General features: G+C 44.4%; 1 protein-coding gene across 2 annotated transcripts in view; it reads right to left on the reverse strand.

Annotated features, from left to right (window-relative positions):
• The window catches only part of TLN2 (talin 2), a 328,992-nt gene that overhangs the window by 305,741 nt on the left and 1,091 nt on the right, over positions 1 to 22,160 (reverse strand). The gene's annotated exons all lie outside the window — the stretch shown is intronic.

The following is a 22,160-nucleotide window of genomic DNA, read 5'->3' on the forward strand; positions in this document are numbered from 1 at the left end:
GAAAACAAGTTCAGAATCATTTAGAAACAACAATACTAATTTTTTAACAAAGGAAGGGTTCAGAAATCAATATTTTGTGGAATAACCATGATTTTAAATCACAGCTTTCATGCGTCTTGGCATGCTTTCCACCAGTCTTTCACACTGCTTCTGATGCAAAAATGTAAGCAGTTCTTCTTTGTTTGATGGCTTGTGACTATCCATCATCCTCGATAACATTCCAGAAGTTTTCACTGGGGTTCAGGTCTAGAGAATGGGCTGCTCATGACAGGGTTTTGATGTGGTAGTCTCTTAATTTTTGCGAGAGCTGTATATGTATATATTATATATGTGTGTCACTGACATCTACATATCCATCTATTCTATGCGTAAATATCTATTCTATTCTAACGGGTCAGTGTGATTTTACTGTATGCGGCACTTGCATTGCCAGCTTTTCAAAGGACACCGATGGGTAAAAATTGGACAGCACTCGCATGGTCCGAGTGTTGTGCGATTTTTTTTCATGCACCCATAGGCTTGCATTGGCGAGTCTTGGCGACAATCGCAGCGTGCCGAATACGCCTGAGAAAATAAATGTTGATGTGATCTGCCCTACAGATTAACACTGGTCCGAGTGCTATGCGATGTTTTCTCGCATGGCACTTGACGATATTCTACGGTAGTGTGACGCCGGCCTTACAAAGCTTCTCTTACCCTTTTTAATGTTAAATATGGACGGCATACAGACTACATACTGACGTCATCCGTGTGCTGTACATGCTTTTCATGGACTTGCATTGGCTCTTGTCATCTGTGATTCAAGAAAATACAGACATATCCCAGTGTGTTATGCAAGGACACGGTCTGTGAAAAAACACGGACATCATCATAACATCAGATTATAATGGGTGCGTGTTGTATCTATGAAAAAAGGAGATACAACACTAGGTGAAGCACGGATGTGTGAGATAGGCCTAAGGACGCATTCATACCACTGTGTAAAATGTCCGTGCGCTGTCCGATTTTTTCTCAGATAGCCAACCGACCTATTCATATATCAGTGAAAATTACAAATTAATTTAAAAAAAATTATGAGACTCGAAGTAGATCCTATTCTGATCTGAGCTTGTGTAACATACACTGACATACAAGTCAATGGGGATCTGACAAATACGGATACAAATCAGAACATTTCTGTTTTGATGGTAACATTCACACTGCTGAGCAAATGGAGATCATGGATATGTTCATACTGTGTCTTTCTGCCTTTTTGAATGGAAACACTGTAAAAAGTGCTGACAAAATGCTCAAACGGAAGGACATACCGTATTTGTTTCTGTATAAAAATGACTTGCTGTTCATATGTTCATGTTATAGGCTTCCAAAAGGCGCCTTCTGCCATTCTCCATCTGGTAGAAGCTCAATACTTTAAAATAGAAGTGACTGGGAAGGCTAAAGACACACCCAAAAGATGTTTGCATTTTCTCTTTGTTCAACCGATTTTTAAAAAGTCCAGAAAGAAGCAGTAAATAATATGCCCAAAATCATTGAAAAAAAATCCATGAGAAAAATACATTAAAAACTAGCACCAAAAACAATCCAAAAATCACTAAAAAAAAAAAAAAAAACGACACTGTAGGTTTACAAAACTTTAGAGAAACTGATCTATTCCTTAATTCCGCTTCTGCTTGAAAAATGAACATTTTTGACCACCATAAGTCACAAGCTGAACATACCCTAAAGCTAAATTCACACATCTAGGTCCGTATTACAAGGATGTAAAAATGGACAGTTTTCTCCGATGTGTCATCCATATTGCCTCTGTTTTTAAAAACTAAAGGAGGGATACTATCTGATCATTTATTTATCCACTGACTCCTTAAAATTGGTCTGTGAAAACCATTAGACACACGGATGGAACACCATGGCCGGGTTCACACCATATTTTAGCCACACGTCATTAGCTGCATCGGGGAGTCTGTCTTCATCCCTGAAAAACGGGATTCAGGCGCCACAGACTTTAAAGGGAACCTGTCACCCCGTTTTTTGAGATTGAGCTATAAATACTGTTAAATAGGGCCTGCGCTGTGTGTTCCTATAGTGTATGTAGTGTACCCCGATTCCCCATGTATGCTGAGAAATAAATTACCAAAGTCGCCGTTTTCGCCTGTCAATCAGGCTGGTCAGGTCGGGAGGGCGTGGTGACATCGCTGGTTCTTCCTCAGCTTTACGTTGGTGGCGTAGTGGCGTAGTGGTGAAGACACAGCGCGCGATCTGCGCTGTCATCCCTTTCGTCGGTGGGGGCGGCCATCTTCCTGGGGCCGCGCGTGCGCAGATCGAGTGCTCTGCTGCACGGGGCTTCAGGAAAATGGCCGCGGGATGCCGCGCGTGCGCATTAGAGATCGCGGCGGCCATTTTCCCAAAGCCGAGTTTGCATCTCGGCTTTGGGAAAATGGCCGCCGCGATCTCTAATGCGCACGCGCGGCATCCCGCGGCCATTTTCCTGAAGCCCCGTGCAGCAGAGCACTCGATCTGCGCACGCGCGGCCCCAGGAAGATGGCCGCCCCCACCGACGAAAGGGATGACAGCGCAGATCGCGCGCTGTGTCTTCACCACTACGCCACCAACGTAAAGCTGAGGAAGAACCAGCGATGTCACCACGCCCTCCCGACCTGACCAGCCTGATTGACAGGCGAAAACGGCGACTTTGGTAAGTTATTTCTCAGCATACATGGGGAATCGGGGTACACTACATACACTATAGGAACACACAGCGCAGGCCCTATTTAACAGTATTTATAGCTCAATCTCAAAAAACGGGGGTGACAGGTTCCCTTTAATGAAGCAGCCATTTTTTGCTCTGTTTGAGCTCATTTTCAACAGTATCCGACTTTATCAAGTGGCCACAAAAAAGCAGTGGACCATATTTTTGTGCCCATCTGAAAAAGGTGGATACAGCCAAAAATGAGGACAGAGAGCACAAAGTGACTGTCTGCTTAACCCCTTAAGCCCCAAGGGTGGTTTGCACGTTAATGACCGGGCCAATTTTTACAATACTGACCACTGTCTCTTTATGGAGGTTATAACTCTGGAACGCTTCAACAGATCCCAGTGATTCTGACATTGTTTTCTCGGGACATATTGTACTTCATGATAGTGGTAAAAATTCTTTGATAGTACCTGCGTTTGTTTGTGAAAAAAACGGAAATTTGGCGAAAATTATGAAAATTTCGCAATTTTCCAACTTTGAATTTTTATGCAATTAAATCACAGAGATATGTCACACAAAACACTTAATAAGTAACATTTCTCACATGTTTAATTTACATCAGCACAATTTTGGAACCAAAATTTTTTTTGTTAGGGAGTTATAAGGGTTGACCAGCAATTTCTCATTTTTACACCACCATTTTTATTTTAGGGACCACATCTCATTTGAAGTCATTTTGAGGGGTCTATATGATACAAAATACCCAAGTGTGACACCATTCTAAAAACTGCACCCCTCAAGGTGCTCAAAACCATATTCAAGAAGTTTATTAACCCTTCTGGTGCTTCACAGGAATTTTTGGAATGTTTAAATAAAAATGAACATTTAACTTTTTTTCACAAAAAATTTACTTCAGCTCCAATTTGTTTTATTTTACCAAGGGTAACAGGAGAAAAGGGACCCCAAAAGTTGTTGTACAATTTGTCCTGAGTACACCGATACCCCATATGTGGGGGTAAACCACTGTTAGGGCGCATGACAGAGCTCGGAAGCGAAGGAGCGCCATTTGACTTTTCAATGCAAAATTGATTGGAATCGAGATGGGACACCATGTTGCGTTTGGAGAGCCCCTGATGTGCCTAAACATTGAAACCCCCCACAAGTGACACCATTTTGGAAAGTAGACCCCCTAAGGAACTTATCTAGAGGTGTGGTGAGCACTTTGACCCACCAAGTGCTTCACAGAAGTTTATAATGCAGAACCGTAAAAATAAAAAATCATATTTTTTCACAAAAATTATCTTTTCGCCCCCAATTTTTTATTTTCCCAAGAGTAAGAGAAGAAATTGGACCCCAAAAGTTGTTATACAATTTGTCCTGAGTACGCTGATACCCCATATGTGGGGGTAAACCACTGTTTGGGCACATGGGAGGGCTCGGAAGGGAAGGAGCGCCATTTGGAATGCAGACTTAGATGGAATGGTCTGCAGGTGTCACATTGCGTTTGCAGAGCCCCTAATGTACCTAAACAGTAGAAACCCCCCACAAGTGACCCCATATTGGAAACTAGACCCCCCAGGGAACTCATCTAGATGTGTTGTGAGAACTTTGAACTCCCAAGTGTTTCACTACAGTTTATAATGCAGAGCCTTGAAAATAAAAAATATTTTTTTTCCCACAAAAAATATTTTTTAGCCCCCAGTTTTGTATTTTCCCAAGGGTAACAGGAGAAATTGGACCCCAAAAGTAGTTGTCCTATTTGTCCTGAGTACGCTGATACCCCATATGTTGGGGTAACCCCTGTTTGGGCACACGGGAGAGCTCGGAAGGGAAGGAGCACTGTTTTACTTTTTCAACGCAGAATTGGCTGGAATTTAGATTGGACGCCATGTCGCGTTTGGAGAGCCCCTGATGTGCCTAAACAGTGGAAACCCCTCAATTATAACTGAAACCCTAATCCAAACACACCTCTAACCCTAATTCCAACAGTAACCCTAACCACACCTCTAACCCTGACACACCCCTAACCCTAATCCCAACCCTATTCCCAAATGTAAATGTAATCTAAACCCTAACCCTAACTTTAGCCCCAACCCTAACTTTAGCCCCAACCCTAACCCTAACTTTAGCCCCAACCCTAACCCTAACTTTAGCCCCAACCCTAACCCTAACTTTAGCCCCAACCCTAACTGTGGCCCTAACCCTAGCCCTAACCCTAATGGTAAAATGGAATACATTTTTTTAATTTTTCCCTAACTAGGGGGGTGATGAAGGGGGGTTTGATTTACTTTTATAGCGGGTTTTTTAGCGGATTTTTATGATTTGCAGCCGTCACACACTGAAAGACGCTTTTTATTGCAAAAAATATTTTTTGCGTTACCACATTTTGAGAGCTATAATTTGTCCATATTTTGGGCCACAGAGTCATGTGAAGTCTTGTTTTTTGCGGGACGAGTTGACGTTTTTATTGGTAACATTTTCGGGCACGTGACATTTTTAGATCGCTTTTTATTACGATTTTTGTGAGGCAGAATGACCAAAAACCAGCTATTCATGAATTTCTTTTGGGGGAGGCGTTTATACCGTTCTGCGTTTGGTAAAATTAATAAAGCAGTTTTATTCTTCGGGTCAGTATGATTACAGCGATACCTCATTTAAATCATTTTTTTATGTTTTGGCGCTTTTTTATGATAAAAACTATTTTATAGAAAAAATAAATTATTTTTGCATCGCTTTATTCTCAGGACTATAACTTTTTTATTTTTTTGCTGATGATGCTGTATGGCGGATCGTTTTTTGCGGGACAAGATGACGCTTTCAGCGGTACCATGGTTATTTATATCTGTCTTTTTGATCGCGTGTCATTCCACTTTTTGTTCGGCGGTATGATAATAAAGCGTTTTTTGCCTCGTTTTTTTTTTTTTTTTTCTTACGGTGTTTACTGAAGGGTTAACTAGTGGGCCAGTTTTATAGGTCGGGTCGTTACGGACGCGGTGATACTAAATATGTGTACTTTTATTGTTGTTTTTATTATTTAGATAAAGAAATGTATTTATGGGAATAATATTTTTTTTTTTCTTTATTAAGAATATTTTTTTTTTTTTTTTTTTTTTTTTTTTTACAGATTTGGAAATTTTTTTTTTTACATTTTTACTTTGTCCCAGGGGGGACAGTACAGATCGGTGATCTGCCAGTTTGCACAGCACTCTGACAGACCACCGATCTGTCTGAGAGCAGTGCAGAGTTACCAAGTGCCTGCTCTGAGCAGGCACTTGGTAAGCCACCTCCCTCCCTGCAGGACGCGGATGCCGCGGCCATCTTGGATCCGGGTCCAGCAAGGAGGAAGGAGGTAGGAGACCCTCGCAGCAACGCGATCACATCGCGTTGCTGCGGGGGGCTCAGGGAAGCCCGCAGGGAGCCCCCTCCCTGCGCGATGCTTCCCTATACCGCCGGCACATCGCGATCATGTTTGATCGCGGTGTGCCGGGGGTTAATGTGCCGGGGCGGTCCGTGACTGCTCCTGGCACATAGTGGCGGATGTCAGCTGCGATAGGCAGCTGACACCCGGCCGCGATCGGCCGCCCTCCCCCCGTGAGCGCAGCCGATCGCCTATGACGTACTATCCCGTCGGTGGGAATTAAAGCCCACCCCACCTCGACGGGATAGTACGTCATATAGGATTAAGGGGTTGAAGGGAACCTGTCACCCCCAAAATCGAAGGTGAGCTAAGCCCACCAGCATCAGGGGCTTATCTACAGCATTACAGAATGCTGTAGATAAGCCTCTGATGCTGGTGGGCTTAGATCACCTACAATTTTGGGGGTGACAGGTTCCCTTTAATTCAAGCTAATTGCGATGTTGATGGATGTGCCCGAGTCCTGTTTTTTCAGGACTTTAGATGGAAGTACCAAAGGAGCCACCGACATGTGGCCAAAACATATGATCCCAGCCTAACTAGTATGTACTCAGTTTTATACAACGGATGAGAATAGGACATCTTCCGAGGCTCGTGGACAGAGACATTGATCAGATTTGTTCTTTTTTTTTTTTTTTTAAATAAAGGACATGTGGGCAGGTGTGCTGCCTGAGAAAAAAAAGCTCAGTATACAGATACGAAAAATGGAAGTACAACTTATTTTAATCACAATCCTTTAGCATTTCAAAATCACATTTTTCATGGCAAAGAAGTCCACAGCCATAAATATGTATGCCAAGTATCACATGGACTTATGCATGCTCCCATGGGAGCTACAGCCACAGCGCAGTGCAGCTAATTTAGTTACAGAAGTGAATACCCTTTTTTTTTCAAAATATTTGGACCTATTGAAACATGCTGAAAAGTTAAATATCTGCATTATTCTGTGGACTCATTCATGGCTCCAGAATATGGCTCCTATACAGGGTCCTCTGCTCCTCAATGACGGAATCCGGAACCAGCGTGTCACTGAATATACAGCGCCCACACAGAGGTATATTATTAGTGTGATTAAGGGGGCTTTCCAGCTCTGTAAATTTGATGATCAACCAGCTGGTTGAAGGGTCTGCGGTACTTCGCCTTCTTTATTACATGGCTCCGCACAGCACTATACTTTAAGGCTATGTGCCCACGTTGCGGATTCGTGTGCGGATTTTTCCACACCGTTTTTGAAAAATACGCAGGTAAAATGCACTGTGTTTTAGCTGCGGATTTCCTGCATTTTTTGTGCGGATTTCACCTGCGGATTCCTATTATGGAGCAGGTGTGAAACGCGGAATCCGCACAAAGAATTGACATGCTGCGGAAAATACAAAGTAGCATTTCCGCGCTGTATTTTCCGCACCATGGGCACAGCAGATTTGGTTTTCCATAGGTTTACATGGTACTGTACACCGCATGGAAAACTGCTGCGAATCCGCAGTGGCCAATCCGCACCACGTGCACATAGCCTTAGAAGCAGATTGATGTTGTAGCAAAGTTTCTGTGCAAAGTTGTACATGGCTGTTAAGACTATGGATAGCCTTAACAGCCATGTACAACTTTGCACAGAATTTTTAGTTTTGTTCATTGGCTTCCTAGATGAAAAGGTCAGCAGCTTTCTAAATGTTCTACCATTTCATTGAGGCAGAGCATCGATTCACTTAGTGTTGGGGCTTGTTCACATAAGTTGTTTTCGGTCCGTATTATTTCCGTCTGTAGACCGATCAAATAAGGACATCAGCGCAGCAAAGGTGCCAAAGCACCAACGGCCAGCATAGAGGGGAAACATTGCAGTATGCACTATAAAGGCTAAGTTCACACTAGGCTTTATTTATGCCAATATTCAGCTCCGTCATACAGTACCAGCAAAGCCTATGAGATTTCAGAAATTTCATGCGCACAAAGTTTTTTTTGTTATTAGTATTTCGTGCTTTGCATGGTTTTTTTTTTTGGACATGCCACTTATTTGAATGAGTGGTGAAAAAAAAACGCACCAAAAACGCAAGTGTTATGTTTTGCTAATTTTTGGGCCAAAACTTGATTCTATTGAGTAGGAGAGGGTTTGTAAACCCTTCATAACCGGAGGTATTTTCATTTGTGCATTTTTTAGTTTTCGATCAATATGGCCATGTGAGGGCTTGTTTTTTGCAGGACGAGTTGTACTAACTGAATTACACCATTGGTTTTAACATATCGCACACTGGAAAACTGTAAAAAAAATTCCAAGTGCGGTGAAATTGCAAAAAAGTGCAATTCCACAGTTTTTTTTACCATGTTCACTAAATGCTAAAACTGACCTGTCATTGTGATTCTCCAGGTCATTTCAAGTTCACAGACACCAAACATGTCTAGGTTCTTTTTTAAGTTGTGAAAAAAAGGTCACCATTTTACAAGACTTGTAGCATCTCCATTTTTCCATTTTTTGTGATTTGAGGCTGGGAACAGGCTTATTTTTTGCGTGCAGAGCTCAAGTTTTTATTGATACCATTTTGATGTAGACACGATGTTTTGATTGCCCGTTATTGCATTTTATTGCAATGTAGTGATGAACAAATTCTTGGAGTTTTTAATTTTTTTCTTGTGACGCAGTTTACCGACCTGACGATTCTGAATGCAGCAATACCAAATATGTGTGTATTTGATTTTTTTATGGTTTTATTTTGAATGGGGGAAAGGGGGGGTGATTGAACTTAAATTTTTATTTAAATATTTGAAAAATATTTTCACTTTTTTTTTTTTTTTTTTTATAGCATGCTTCATAGTCTCCATGGGAGGCTAGAAGCTGCAGTTGTCCAATTGCCTCTGCTACACCCAGGCAATGATCAGATCGCCTATGTGCAGCAGAACTGCTCATATGCCATCAGCGCCGACCACCAGGATTTCCGTTGCACTTCCAGTAAGCGCAGTTAGAGATTGACAGTGGCATTTAACAGGTTAACAGCCGCGGGTGGATTGCAATTCCACCCGTGGCTGTTAGATGCACATATCAGCTGTACAAAACAGCTGACGTGGCGGTAAAGAAGTGCAGATCCCACATCAAAGGGAGGGATTCCGACGTGAGCGAATTATTACGCCAAGTGTTGGAAAGGGGTTAAATGCTAAACTTCATCAGCATGCACAAGAGACAAATCTAGCATGCCGAAACAGCTGCAAAAAACTCACAAAAACGCATAGAAAAAATGAAAAGGAAAACATGCTTTCTTTTCTGCAGCTTCTTTCCTGCCAAGAGATCAGATTTTGCTGCAGAAAAAAAAACGCTGAAAAAAACACCTCGTGTGAACTTACCCTTAGTATGGAATGCGCTATGGACCAGAATAGATCATGCAGTAGAAGATGGCGCTTGCACCCATGTACAATGCAGAGCCAATCATTACTGAGAGTTTTTGATACAGTAGTCTGAACAAGGCCTTAGAAATAACAGAAGGGAGGAGGCCATAAGTAAATCTCCAAACTAAGGAGAGATCTCAGGGAGCACAGGAAACAGGCTATAGAAAAAGAAAAATGCACACGAAGGAGAAATATGTGGAAGATATTAGCTATCTGGGTATATGGGCAGTGAGAACAGCAGACCCCCTGGACACACACAGACTGCACATCCAGCCTATGTTACTGGGATACACTCCCACAAGAGAAAAGGCCGAAACTTGGTAAAACTGTATTTCTGAGGGGACTTGAAAATGAATGAATATTGTAGATTGAAACTCAGAGGGGACATTTAGCTAATAAAATTGCACCAACATTCAGTACAGTAGCGGTCATTAGAGATGGATAAACCCGAAGATCCAGGGGTAGGCCCAGCTCTACCACTCATTAGTTTGGACACCTTTTCATGCAATGGTTTCCTTGTTCTAATTGGAATGTGCACATTGCAGGTTCAGACTGAAGGCCACACAAACCACAAACCATGGAAAAAATCAGCAAAGAAGCACATGTGAAACAAAGCAGAATGTGTGTTAATTCTTAGATTAATCAAAGCACCCCCTGTTTCTCTGATGACAGCTTTACACATCCTCGGTATTCTCTCAAACAGCTTCATCAGGTCTTGGAAGCGTTCCCAGAGGTGCTGAGCACTTGTTGGCTGCTTTGCCTTTACACTAACTCATCCCAAACATCTCAACTAGGATGAGGTCAGGCGATTGTGAAGGCAATGCGACGTAGCACTTCCTCCTTCTCGCTGTTGGTCACACAGCCCTTACATAGCCTGGAGGTGTGTGTTGGGTCATTGCCATGCTGCAACATAAAGGATGGTCCCACCAAGTGCAAACCAGATGGGATGGCGTGACCCTGCAGAATGCTGTGGCAGCCATGATGGGTAAATGAGCCTTGAATTTGGATTAAATCACCAAAAGCACCTTCACACCATCAAACCACCTCCTCCATGCTTTATAGTGGGCTCTACACATGTAGAAACCATCCGCTCACCTATTATGTGGCTCACACTTGTATGTGGGTCTTTACTAAACATCTCAAATTTTGAGTCATTGGACCACAATACATATTTCCACTTATCTCATCTCTTTTTCCGATCCTCGGTAGTGGCTTCTTTGCAGCAATTTGACCATACAGGCCTGCTTCTCTCCTCTGGACAGTTGATATTGAGATGTTTTGTGTGCAAGGAGATATCCCTGACGTCACAGGTGCTACCTTCCCTATACAAAAGTGAACAGCAGCGGAATAACACTCACATAAGAGGCCATTTGAACGTCACTGACAAACGTCCTGATTTCGTCAATGATTCGGATCAAATTTTCATCAATGTTTTAATTTTTATCAGAAATTTATCACATTTTCTCATAAAAAAAAAGGTTTGTCTCTTATCAAGAAGTCTCAGAAAAACAGACAGCATATGGATAGCTTATATTGGAAAAAAACTATGAAAATGCATTAATGCCCAAGCACCCTAACATAAGGTGGAAGGCTGAGTAGTATACATCACTCAAAGAGCATAAAGTGCAAGGTAGTGACTTAGTAACCCCATACTGTCCGGTACACCACTAGCTGCCTAAGCATGCCTGTAATACAGAAAATCCCAGTGCATATGAACCCAGACCTTGTAATAATATCTAACTGCAGCCAGCACAGCGTTCCACCTCACCCCAACGCGCGTTTCGCACCAAGCTTCTTCCGGGGCGTGCCTATTTCGGCACTTAGACTCTCTCTTCCCATTGCCCTGTGGAGGTCTCATACAACACCTCATCCATACCTCCCAACTTTTGAAGATGGGAAAGAGGGAAAAAGTTTGCGGCAAATTTTAGGCCACGCCCCTGACCACACGCATTCATAATTAGTCACACCCATATCCACGTCCCAACCACACCCATTTAGCACTGCTGATCACACGGTTTCACATACAATAATTATAAACAGAAAAAAATGGCCACACATGATGCTCCATACTGTAAGATGGCCGCACATGATGCTCCATACTGTATAATGGCCGCACATGATGCTCCATACTGTATAATGGCCGCACATGATGCTCCATACTGTATAATGGCCGCACATTATGCTCCATACTGTATAATGGCCGCACATGATGCTCCATACTGTATAATGGCCCCACATGATTCTCCATACTGTATAATGGCCCCACATGATGCTCCATACTGTATAATGGCCCCACATGATGCTCCATACTGTATAATGGCCCCACATGATGCTCCATACTGTATAATGGCCCCACATGATGCTCCATACTGTATAATGGCCCCACATGATGCTCCATACTGTATAATGGCCCCACATGATGCTCCATACTGTATAATGGCCCCACATGATGCTCCATACTGTATATTGGCCGCACATGATGCTCCATACTGTATATATTGGCCGCACATGATGCTCCATACTGTATAATGGCCACACATGATGCTCCATACTGTATAATGGCCACACATGAAGCTCCATACTGTATAATGGCCCCACATGATGCTCCATACTGTATAATGGCCCCACATGATGCTCCATACTGTATAATGACCGCACAAGATGCTCCATACTGTATATTGGCCACACATGATGCTCCATACTGTATAATGGCCACACATGATGCTCCATACTGTATAATGACCACATGATGCTCCATACTGTATAATGGCCACACATGATGCTCCATACTGTATAATGACCACATGATGCTCCATACTGTATAATGACCACACATGATGCTCCATACTGTATAATGGCCCCACATGATGCTCCATACTGTACATTGGCCGCACATGATGCTCAATACTGTATAATGACCGCACATGATGCTCAATACTGTATAATGGCCCCACATGATGTTCCATACTGTATAATGGCCCCACATGATGCTCCACTGTATAATGGCCGCACATGATGCTCCATACTGTATAATAGCCGCACATGATGCTCCATACTGTATAATGGCCGCACATGATGCTCCATACTGTATAATGGCCGCACATGATGCTCCATACTGTATAATGACCGCACATGATGCTCCATACTGTATAATTGCCCCACATGATGCTCCATACTGTATAATGGCCCCACATGATGCTCCATACTGTATAATGACCGCACATGATGCTCCATACTGAAGCACTTCGTACCATATAATGGCGACACATAGCACTTCGTACCATATAATGGCGACACATAGCACTTCGTACCATATAATGGCGACACATAGCACTCCGTACCATATAATGGCGACACATAGCACTCCGTACCATATAATGGCGACACATAGCACTTCGTACCATATAATGGCGACACATTGCACTTCGTACCATATAATGGCGACACATAGCACTTCGTACCATATAATGGCGACACATAGCACTTCGTACCATATAATGGCGACACATAGCACTTCGTACCATATAATGGCGACACATAGCACTTCGTACCATATAATGGCTGCACATAGCACTTCGTACCATATAATGGCTGCACATAGCACTTCGTACCATATAATGGCTGCACATAGCACTTCGTACCGTATAATGACGACACATAGCACCTCGCACACACACGGCTCCGCTCCGTACACCTCGCACACACACACGGCTCCGCTCCGTACACCTCGCACACACACACGGCTCCGCTCCGTACACCTCGCACACACACACACGGCTCCGCTCCGTACACCTCGCACACACACACGGCTCCGCTCCGTACACCTCGCACACACACACTGCTCCGCTCACCTCGCACACACACACTGCTCCGCTCCGTACACCTCGCACACACACACTGCTCCGCTCCGTACACCTCGCACACACACACGGCTCCGCTCCGTACACCTCGCACACACACACGGCTCCGCTCCGTACACCTCGCACACACACACGGCTCCGCTCCGTACACCTCGCACACACACACGGCTCCGCTCCGTACACCTCGCACACACACACGGCTCCGCTCTGTACACCTCGCACACACATGGCTCCGCTCCATACACCTCGCACACACACACGGCTCTGCTCCGTACACCTCGCACACACACGGCTCTGCTCTGTACACCTCACACACACACGGCTCTGCTACATCCACACTGTACACCTCCTGACCCCACACAAGGCAGCATACTTACCTCATCCTGCGGCACCATATGGCAGCAAGTTGGCAATCAGCACAGGCAGCGAGTCCTGCAATCCACGGAGGTCCCGATCATGTGACCCCCTGACTCCTCCCCTCCTGTGACCTCATCACAGGTCCTGTGCACAGAAAGCAGGCAGCCATACGGAAGGGTAAGGGCCCGGGGCATGGCTTACACAAGGGGGCGTGTCGGTCTTGCTGTCTGCGGGTGCGGGATCAGAGCGTCCCGTGCAGGACAGCAGGGCAAAGGTTCAAATCCGGGACAATCCCACTCAATGAGGGACGGTTGGGAGCTATGCCTCATCCTATAGCGCCTTCTCCTATAACACCTTATCCTATAGCGCCTTCTCCTATAACACCTCATCCCGCAGCGCCTTCTCCTATAACACCTCATCCTATAGCGCCTTCTCCTATAACACCTCATCCCGCAGCGCCTTCTCCTATAACACCTCATCTTATAGCACCTTCTCCTATAACACCTCATCCTGCAGCGCCTTCTCCTATAACACCTCATGTTAGAGCGCCTTCTCCTATAACACCTCATCCTATAGCGCCTTCTCCTATAACACCTCATCCTGCAGTGCCTTCTCCTATAACACCTCATGTTAGAGCGCCTTCTCCTATAACACCTCATGTTAGAGCGCCTTCTCCTATAACACCTCATCTTATAGCACCTTCTCCTATAACACCTCATCTTATAGCACCTTCTCCTATAACACCTCATCCTGCAGCGCCTTCTCCTATAACACCTCATGTTAGAGCGCCTTCTCCTATAACACCTCATCTTATAGCACCTTCTCCTATAACACCTCATCTTATAGCACCTTCTCCTATAACACCTCATCCTGCAGCGCCTTCTCCTATAACACCTCATGTTAGAGCGCCTTCTCCTATAACACCTCATCTTATAGCACCCTCTCCTATAACACCTCATGTTAAAGCGCCTTCTCCTATAACACCTCATCCTGCAGCGCCTTCTCCTATAACACCTCATGTTAGAGCGCCTTCTCCTATAACACCTCATCCTATAGCGCCTTCTCCTATAACACCTAATCCTATAGCGCCTTCTCCTATAACACCTCATGTTAGAGCGCCTTCTCCTATAACACCTCATCCTATAGCGCCTTCTCCTATAACACCTCATCCTGCAGCGCCTTCTCCTATAACACCTCATGTTAGAGCGCCTTCTCCTATAACACCTCATCCTATAGCGCCTTCTCCTATAACACCTAATCCTATAGCGCCTTCTCCTATAACACCTCATGTTAGAGCGCCTTCTCCTATAACACCTCATCCTATAGTGCCTTCTCTGCGTACTTTCGCTCTTCACTACAGACCACCAGGCAGGCTTACTATTCAATACTTAGGCCTCATTCAAACGTCCATGTTTGTTCACATAAGCAATAAAATGGTGCTAGCGTCATCAGCGTTTTGTCTGTGTAACAGTTTTTACAATCAGTGTTTCACCAGTGATCTTCACAAATGGATAAATGAATTACAAAGCTTCTCCTGTTCATTTCAGTGTTAATCTCAGACGGGGCACTGATGCCATCCGTGTGTTGGCCATGATTTTCATGAATCCATAGACTCGCATTGGTACTTTTCATCCGTGAAGCTGGTAAAAAAAACGAACGTCTCCATGATGTTTGCATGAAAATACGACTTACAAAAAAAAAAAAAACACAGCCAGGTGATCAGCTTCATAGATTAGAACAGGCACATGTTCTATCCGTGAAAACAACGTATAAAACACGTACATGAAAAACAGACATCTGAATGAGGCCTATTTCTGAATAAAAAGTAATGCCATTTTCTAATGCACTTTGCATTACAATTCTTCACACTATGATATCCTTCAGCTGTCAGTACATGGAAACATCTGGCTTACACCTAGAGGCTACAACCAGTACAGCCTTCAAGGGGTTGTTCACCTGTAGAGATTTTTATCCATTAATTCCATGTATTTCAGGCTACGGCTGTGTGCACACGTTGCTGATTTTTCAGGGTTTTCTCACGTTTTTTCGCTATAAAAACGCTATAAAACCGCAAAAAAAAACAGCATACATTATGCATCCCATCATTTAGAATGAATTCCACAATTTTTGTGCACATGATGCATTTTTTTCCGCGAAAAAAACGCATCGTGGTAAAAAACGCAGCATGTGCATTAATTTTGCGGATTTCCCACTATATAATGCATTGGGAAATGTCCGGAAAAATCCGCAAAAAAAACACCAAAAACGCGGTAAAAACGTGCAAAAAACACATGCAGATTTCTTGCAGAAAATTTCAGGTTTTTCTCAGGAAATTTCTGCAAGAAATCCTGAACGTGTGCACATAGCCTACTAAAAGTCACATTTGCAATTGGGTTTCCTTAAAATTTTTGCATCTTTTGGCTTTTACAGGCTCTTTGTTTCTCTGCACATTCAACTTTGATGTGGTCTGCGGTGATAAATCTTATATATTAGCTGAGGGGAGCTCAGAGAAAGACAAATTAAAGTTACTAACTTCCTATCAGACTGTCATAGCGAGCTGAATGGCAGATTCTTAGTCACCTCACTCTGCAGCCAGCAGTAGACATCAACACAGAAGATACAGGAGGCAAACAGTTAAAAATCAAATGTTTAATGAAACCCAAAAGCAAAATTTTTTTTTAGCATAAATTACATGCATTTAAGTAAAAATATTATATACGCGAAAAAAAAGCTGCAGAAAGATTTTAAAAAAAAAAACGCTTAGATGGTTCAAATCTGCAAGGAAAACAAGCAGCGTGTGCAGATTTCAGAGATATTATTCGCTTTGCTGGTACTGTTAAGGTCAGCATTTTTTTCAATCATTAAATCATCCAGCCCAATAAAAAAAAGCAACGTGTGAACAAGCCCTAATGCTTTGCAAAGTCAAGTAACTTTCCAGTCCTCTGTGTGCGGCACAATCTAATGCAAAGACATAATGATAGGGAATTTAGATTGTGAGCCCCGTCAGGGACAGCGATGATAATGTGTGCAAACTGTAAAGCGCTGCAGAATATGATAGCACTATATAAAAAGAAAGATTATTTTTTATTATTATTATTATTATTATTATTATTATTAATGCATAGCAGCAGATTACCAAGACCGCACAGATGATCCCTGCTGCAGTGGTTGGTTTTCCCTCCTGATCTGGCCACTGATACTAGAAACCACTTGCCAAATTCAGCACATTGGAAAAATCAATGACATTGGCCAATGTGAAAAAAAGAAAGAAATATAATCAGCATTAAGGGTCATTACAGTATTATATGGCCAATACAAATTCTCTACAGCAACCTACCCATCAGCAATAAGCCCTGGCGCGATGGAGCAGAAATAGGAGCAATTTCATGGCTAAAAACTTGCATCGAGTGAGAGTAGCACAATTGCTATTTAACTGGAAACGTTTCTCCTGAGGCCGGCGTCACACTCAGCGTATAAAAATACGGTCCGTAATTTACGGCCGTAATACGTAGAAAAGTCCCCAAAATAGTGATCCGTATGTCATCCTTAGGCAGGGTGTGTCAGCGTATTTTGCGCATGGCATCCTCCGTATGTAATCCGTATGGCATCCGTACTGCGAGATTTTCTCGCAGGCTTGCAAAACCGACATACGGACATACAATGGATCCATGTGCTCCCAAAAACCATATGTACTGTATATGTATATATACACACATATATACTGTGTGTGTGTGTGTGTGTGTGTGTGTGTGTGTGTGTGTGTGTGTGTGTGTGTGTGTGTGTGTGTGTGTGTGTGTGTGTATATATATGTGTATATATATTCAAACGCATCGGATATTCTAGAATATGTATGTATGTATGTATGTATGTAGCGCTGTCAGTGGTGTTTAAATCCTGCACTAATGTCGCTGATTGGCTGATATCCGAGACAGACAGACAATTAGACCCTTAGACAACACAATGGCGGCACTTGACAGCAGTGGAGGACAATGATGATTCCAGAATTCGCGGCAGACTGTGCCCGTCGCTGATTGGTCGAGGCCTGGAGGCCTCGACCAATCAGCGACGCGGGATTTCCAGGACAGACAGACAAATCCTTAGACAAATATATATATACAGTTAGGTCCATATATATTTGGACAGAGACAACATTTTTCTAATTTTGGTTATAGACATTACCACAATGAATTTTAAACAAAACAATTCCACTGCAGTTGAAGTTCAGACATTCAGCTTTCATTTGAGGGTATCCACATTAAAATTGGATGAAGGGTTTAGGAGTTTCAGCTCCTTAACATGTGCCACCCTGTTTTGAAAGGGACCAAAAGTAATTCGACAGATCCAATAATTTTAAATAAAATGCTAATTTTTAGTACTTGGTTGAAAACCCTTTGTTGGCAATGACTGCCTGAAGTCTTGAACTCATGGACATCACCAGACGCTGTGTTTCCTCCTTTTTGAAGCTCTGCCTGGCCTTCACTGCGGTGGTTTTCAGTTGTTGTTTGTTTGTGGGCCTTTCTGTCTGAAGTTTAGTCTTTAACAAGTGAAATTCATGCTCAATTTTGTTGAGATCAGGTGACTGACTTGGCCATTCAATAATATTCCACTTCTTTGCTTTAATAAACTCCTGGGTTGCTTTGGCTTTATGTTTTGGGTCACTGTCCATCTGTAGTATGAAACGACGACCAATCAGTTTGGCTGCATTTGGCTGGATCTGAGCACACAGTATGGCTCTGAATACCTCAGAATTCATTCGGCTGCTTCTGTCCTGTGTCACATCATCAATAAACACCAGTGACCCAGTGCCACTAGCAGCCTTGCATGCCCAAGCCATCACACTGCCTCCACCGTGTTCTACCGATGATGTGGTATGCTTTGGATCATGAGCTGTACCACGCCTTCGCCATACTTTTCTCTTTCCATCATTCTGGTAGAGGTTGATCTTGGCTTCATCTGTCCAAAGAATGTTCTTCCAGAACTGTGCTGGCTTTTTTAGATGTTTTTTAGCAAAGTCCAGTCTAGTCTTTTTATTCTTGATGCTTATGAGTTGCTTGCACCGTGCAGTGAACCCTCTGTATTTACTTTCATGCAGTCTTCTCTTTATGGTAGATTTGGATATTGATATGCCTACCTCCTGGAGAGTGTTGTTCATTTGGTTGGCTGTTGTGAAGGGGTTTCTCTTCACCATGGAGATTATTCTGCGATCATCCACCACTGTTGTCTTCCGTGGGCGCTCAGGTCTTTTTGCATTGATGAGTTCACCAGGCTTTCTTTCTTTCTTAGGATGTACCAAACTGTAGATTTTACCACTCCTAATAGTGTAACAATTTCTCGGAAGGGTTTTTTCTGCTTTCGCAGCGTAAGGATGGCTTGTTTCACCTGCATGGAGAGCTCCTTTGACCACATGTTTACTGCACAGCAAACCTTCCAAATGCAAGCACCACACCTCAAATCAACTCCAGGCCTTTTATCTGCTTAATTGAGAATGACATAACAAAGGGATTGCCCACACCTGTCCATGAAATAGCCTTGGAGTCAATTGTCCAATTACTTTTGGTCCCTTTAAAAACAGGGTGGCACATGTTAAGGAGCTGAAACTCCTAAACCCTTCATCCTATTTTAATGTAGATACCCTCAAATGACAGCTGAAAGTCCGATCTTCATCTGCATCTGATTTGTTTTGTTTAAAATTCATTGTGGTAATGTCTATAACCAAAATTAGAAAAATGTTGTCTCTGTCCAAATATATATGGACCTAACTGTATATTACTAGCTATTGAACCCGTTCTACGCCCGGGTGGCGAGCATTTATATTGGTATATGGTCTCCATCCTGGCATGTGCTGCTCCATCCTGCGTTCCCATCCTGTCATGTGCTGCTCCATCCTGCGTCCCGATCCTGTCATGCGCTGCTCCATCCTGCGTCCCCATCCTGTCATGTGCTGCTCCATCATGCGTCCCCATCCAGTCATGTGCTGCTCCATCCTGCGTCCCCATCCAGTCATGTGCTGCTCCATCCTGCGTCCCCATCCTGTCATGTGCTGCTCCATCCTGCGCCCCCATTCTGTCATGTGCTGCTCCATCCTGCGCCCCCATTCTGACATGTGCTGCTCCCATCCTGCGCCCTCATTCTCACATGTGCTGCACCCATCCTGCGCCTCCATTCTGACGTGCTGCACCCATCCTGCGCCTCCGTCCTGTCATGTGCTGCTCCCATCCTGCGCCCCCGTTCTATCATGTGCTGCTCCCATCCTGCGCCCCCGTTCTGTCATGTGCTGCTCCCATCCTGCGCCCCCGTTCCACACTGAATTGACGGCTTTTCTCTCTAACACCGCTGCGTATTTCTCGCAAGTAACACGCATGGTCCGTGTGTAATCCGTATTTTTCTCGCCCGCATAGACTTTCATTGGCGTATTTTTTGCGCAATACGGTGACAAACGCAGCATGCTGCGTTTTTCTACGGCCGTAGAAGACTGTATAATACGGATCAGTAAAATACGGCTGATAGGAGCTGGGGCATAGAGAAGCATTGTACCATATGCAATCCGTATTTTCAGCACCTCTCTTACGTCCGTAAAACACGGTAGTGTGACGCCGGCCTTAGAGAGAGCCAAGTCGGCATTAGCCAAGAGGCTACTTGCACGTTTCGATTTGGGGACCATAATATGATGACTGCTAGACAGTAACCTGACATCTGTCAATGGGAACAGACTTTAACTATTTTGTGTCCCAGACATGTCTGCTATCTGCTAGCCATTCATTCCCCTCCAGGGCCAAACATGCATACTGATGGAGACTGCCAGGCAACCAGTCATTGTGAGAGCCACCACTGATGGTCTACAGAACAGATATCTTCTATGGGGCAAAGTGATGATGGCAAGTACGGTATGTGATGTGGCCATGGGGGGGGGGGGGACACACAAGACATCTAAACCCCTGAATACAGCATGGACACTTCTAGAACTAGGGAGACTTGTAGGAACCGGCCACTAAGCTAAATAAGACCCAACAGCACTTTTACCTTTCAATAGATAACTATGGAGAAGCCAGATGGAGCGCACATCTGACATCAGAGACCACCGAGGGCAAATATTCCAGTAAGACCTACTCTATGGCACAGGATATATAATGAATGGGGGCCGGAGAGCTGGGGGTCTGCAATACTGCTCAATAGTCAATGAGACCACCAGGGCTGCCCAGAACAAGGGAAAACCCAGCAATGTCACCCACTGGCAGTGCCAGCTATTGCTAGGCAGCAGCGCAAACTATCCAGACACTCCTAGAAAGCAGGGCCATGTAGTCGGAGACCATTTTGGTGGAGTTGGAGTTATGGGAATGGGAGAGTCGAAGGTTTGGCTTACCGACTCCACAGCCCTGGTAGAAAGTAGGGCAGCAGCGAGAACTATTCCTTATGGAGTCTGGGAAACCAGCAAAAGAATAATTACACAGCGAAAAATAACTTATTTACTGGGGTCTCCTTCTAGAGAAGCACGAACGCCCAGGTGATTACTTCCTACAAAGTGACCAGGGCTCATACATGGCATCTCATGTAAGACATGTGGGGGGCACATCATCAGATTGGCTGTAGTATAGGGGAAAACTCTGAACACTGGCACAGTCTCAATGCCACTGGGTAGAAGGGATGGCACAGGATCCTCACTGTCCGGTATCACATGGCGCATATGGTCGGCAGAATGGGCAGCACAGCCCCATGGGGATGTACAGACTCATGTGCCTGGCCAGAGCTCCCACACAAGTGACTGGTCACAGCTCCCACACAAGTGACTGGCCACAGCTCCAACACAAGTGACTGGTCACAGCTCCCACACAAGTGACTGGTCACAGCTCCCACACAAGTGACTGGTCACAGCTCCCACACAAGTGACTGGCCACAGCTCCCACACAAGTGACTGGCCACAGCTCCCACACAAGTGACTGGCCACAGCTCCCACACAAGTGACTGGTCACAGCTCCCACACTAGTGACTGGTCACAGCTCTCATACAAGTGACTGGTCACAGCTCCCACACAAGTGACTGGCCACGGCTCCCACACAAGTGACTGGTCACGGCTCCCACACAAGTGACTGGTCACAGCTCCCACACAAGTGACTGGCCACAGCTCCCACACAAGTGACTGGTCACAGCTCCCACACAAGTGACTGGCCACAGCTCCCACACAAGTGACTGGTCACAGCTCCCACACAAGTGACTGGTCACAGCTCCCACACAAGTGACTGGCCACAGCTCCCACACAAGTGACTGGTCACAGCTCCCACACAAGTGACTGGCCACAGCTCCCACACAAGTGACTGGTCACAGCTCCCACACAAGTGACTGGCCACAGCTCCCACACAAGTGACTGGTCACAGCTCCCACACAAGTGACTGGTCACAGCTCCCACACAAGTGACTGGTCACAGCTCCCACACAAGTGACTGGCCACAGCTCCCACACAAGTGACTGGTCAC

Source organism: Ranitomeya imitator, chromosome 4 (assembly GCF_032444005.1).
Source record: "Ranitomeya imitator isolate aRanImi1 chromosome 4, aRanImi1.pri, whole genome shotgun sequence".
Classification (NCBI taxonomy): domain Eukaryota; kingdom Metazoa; phylum Chordata; class Amphibia; order Anura; family Dendrobatidae; genus Ranitomeya; species Ranitomeya imitator.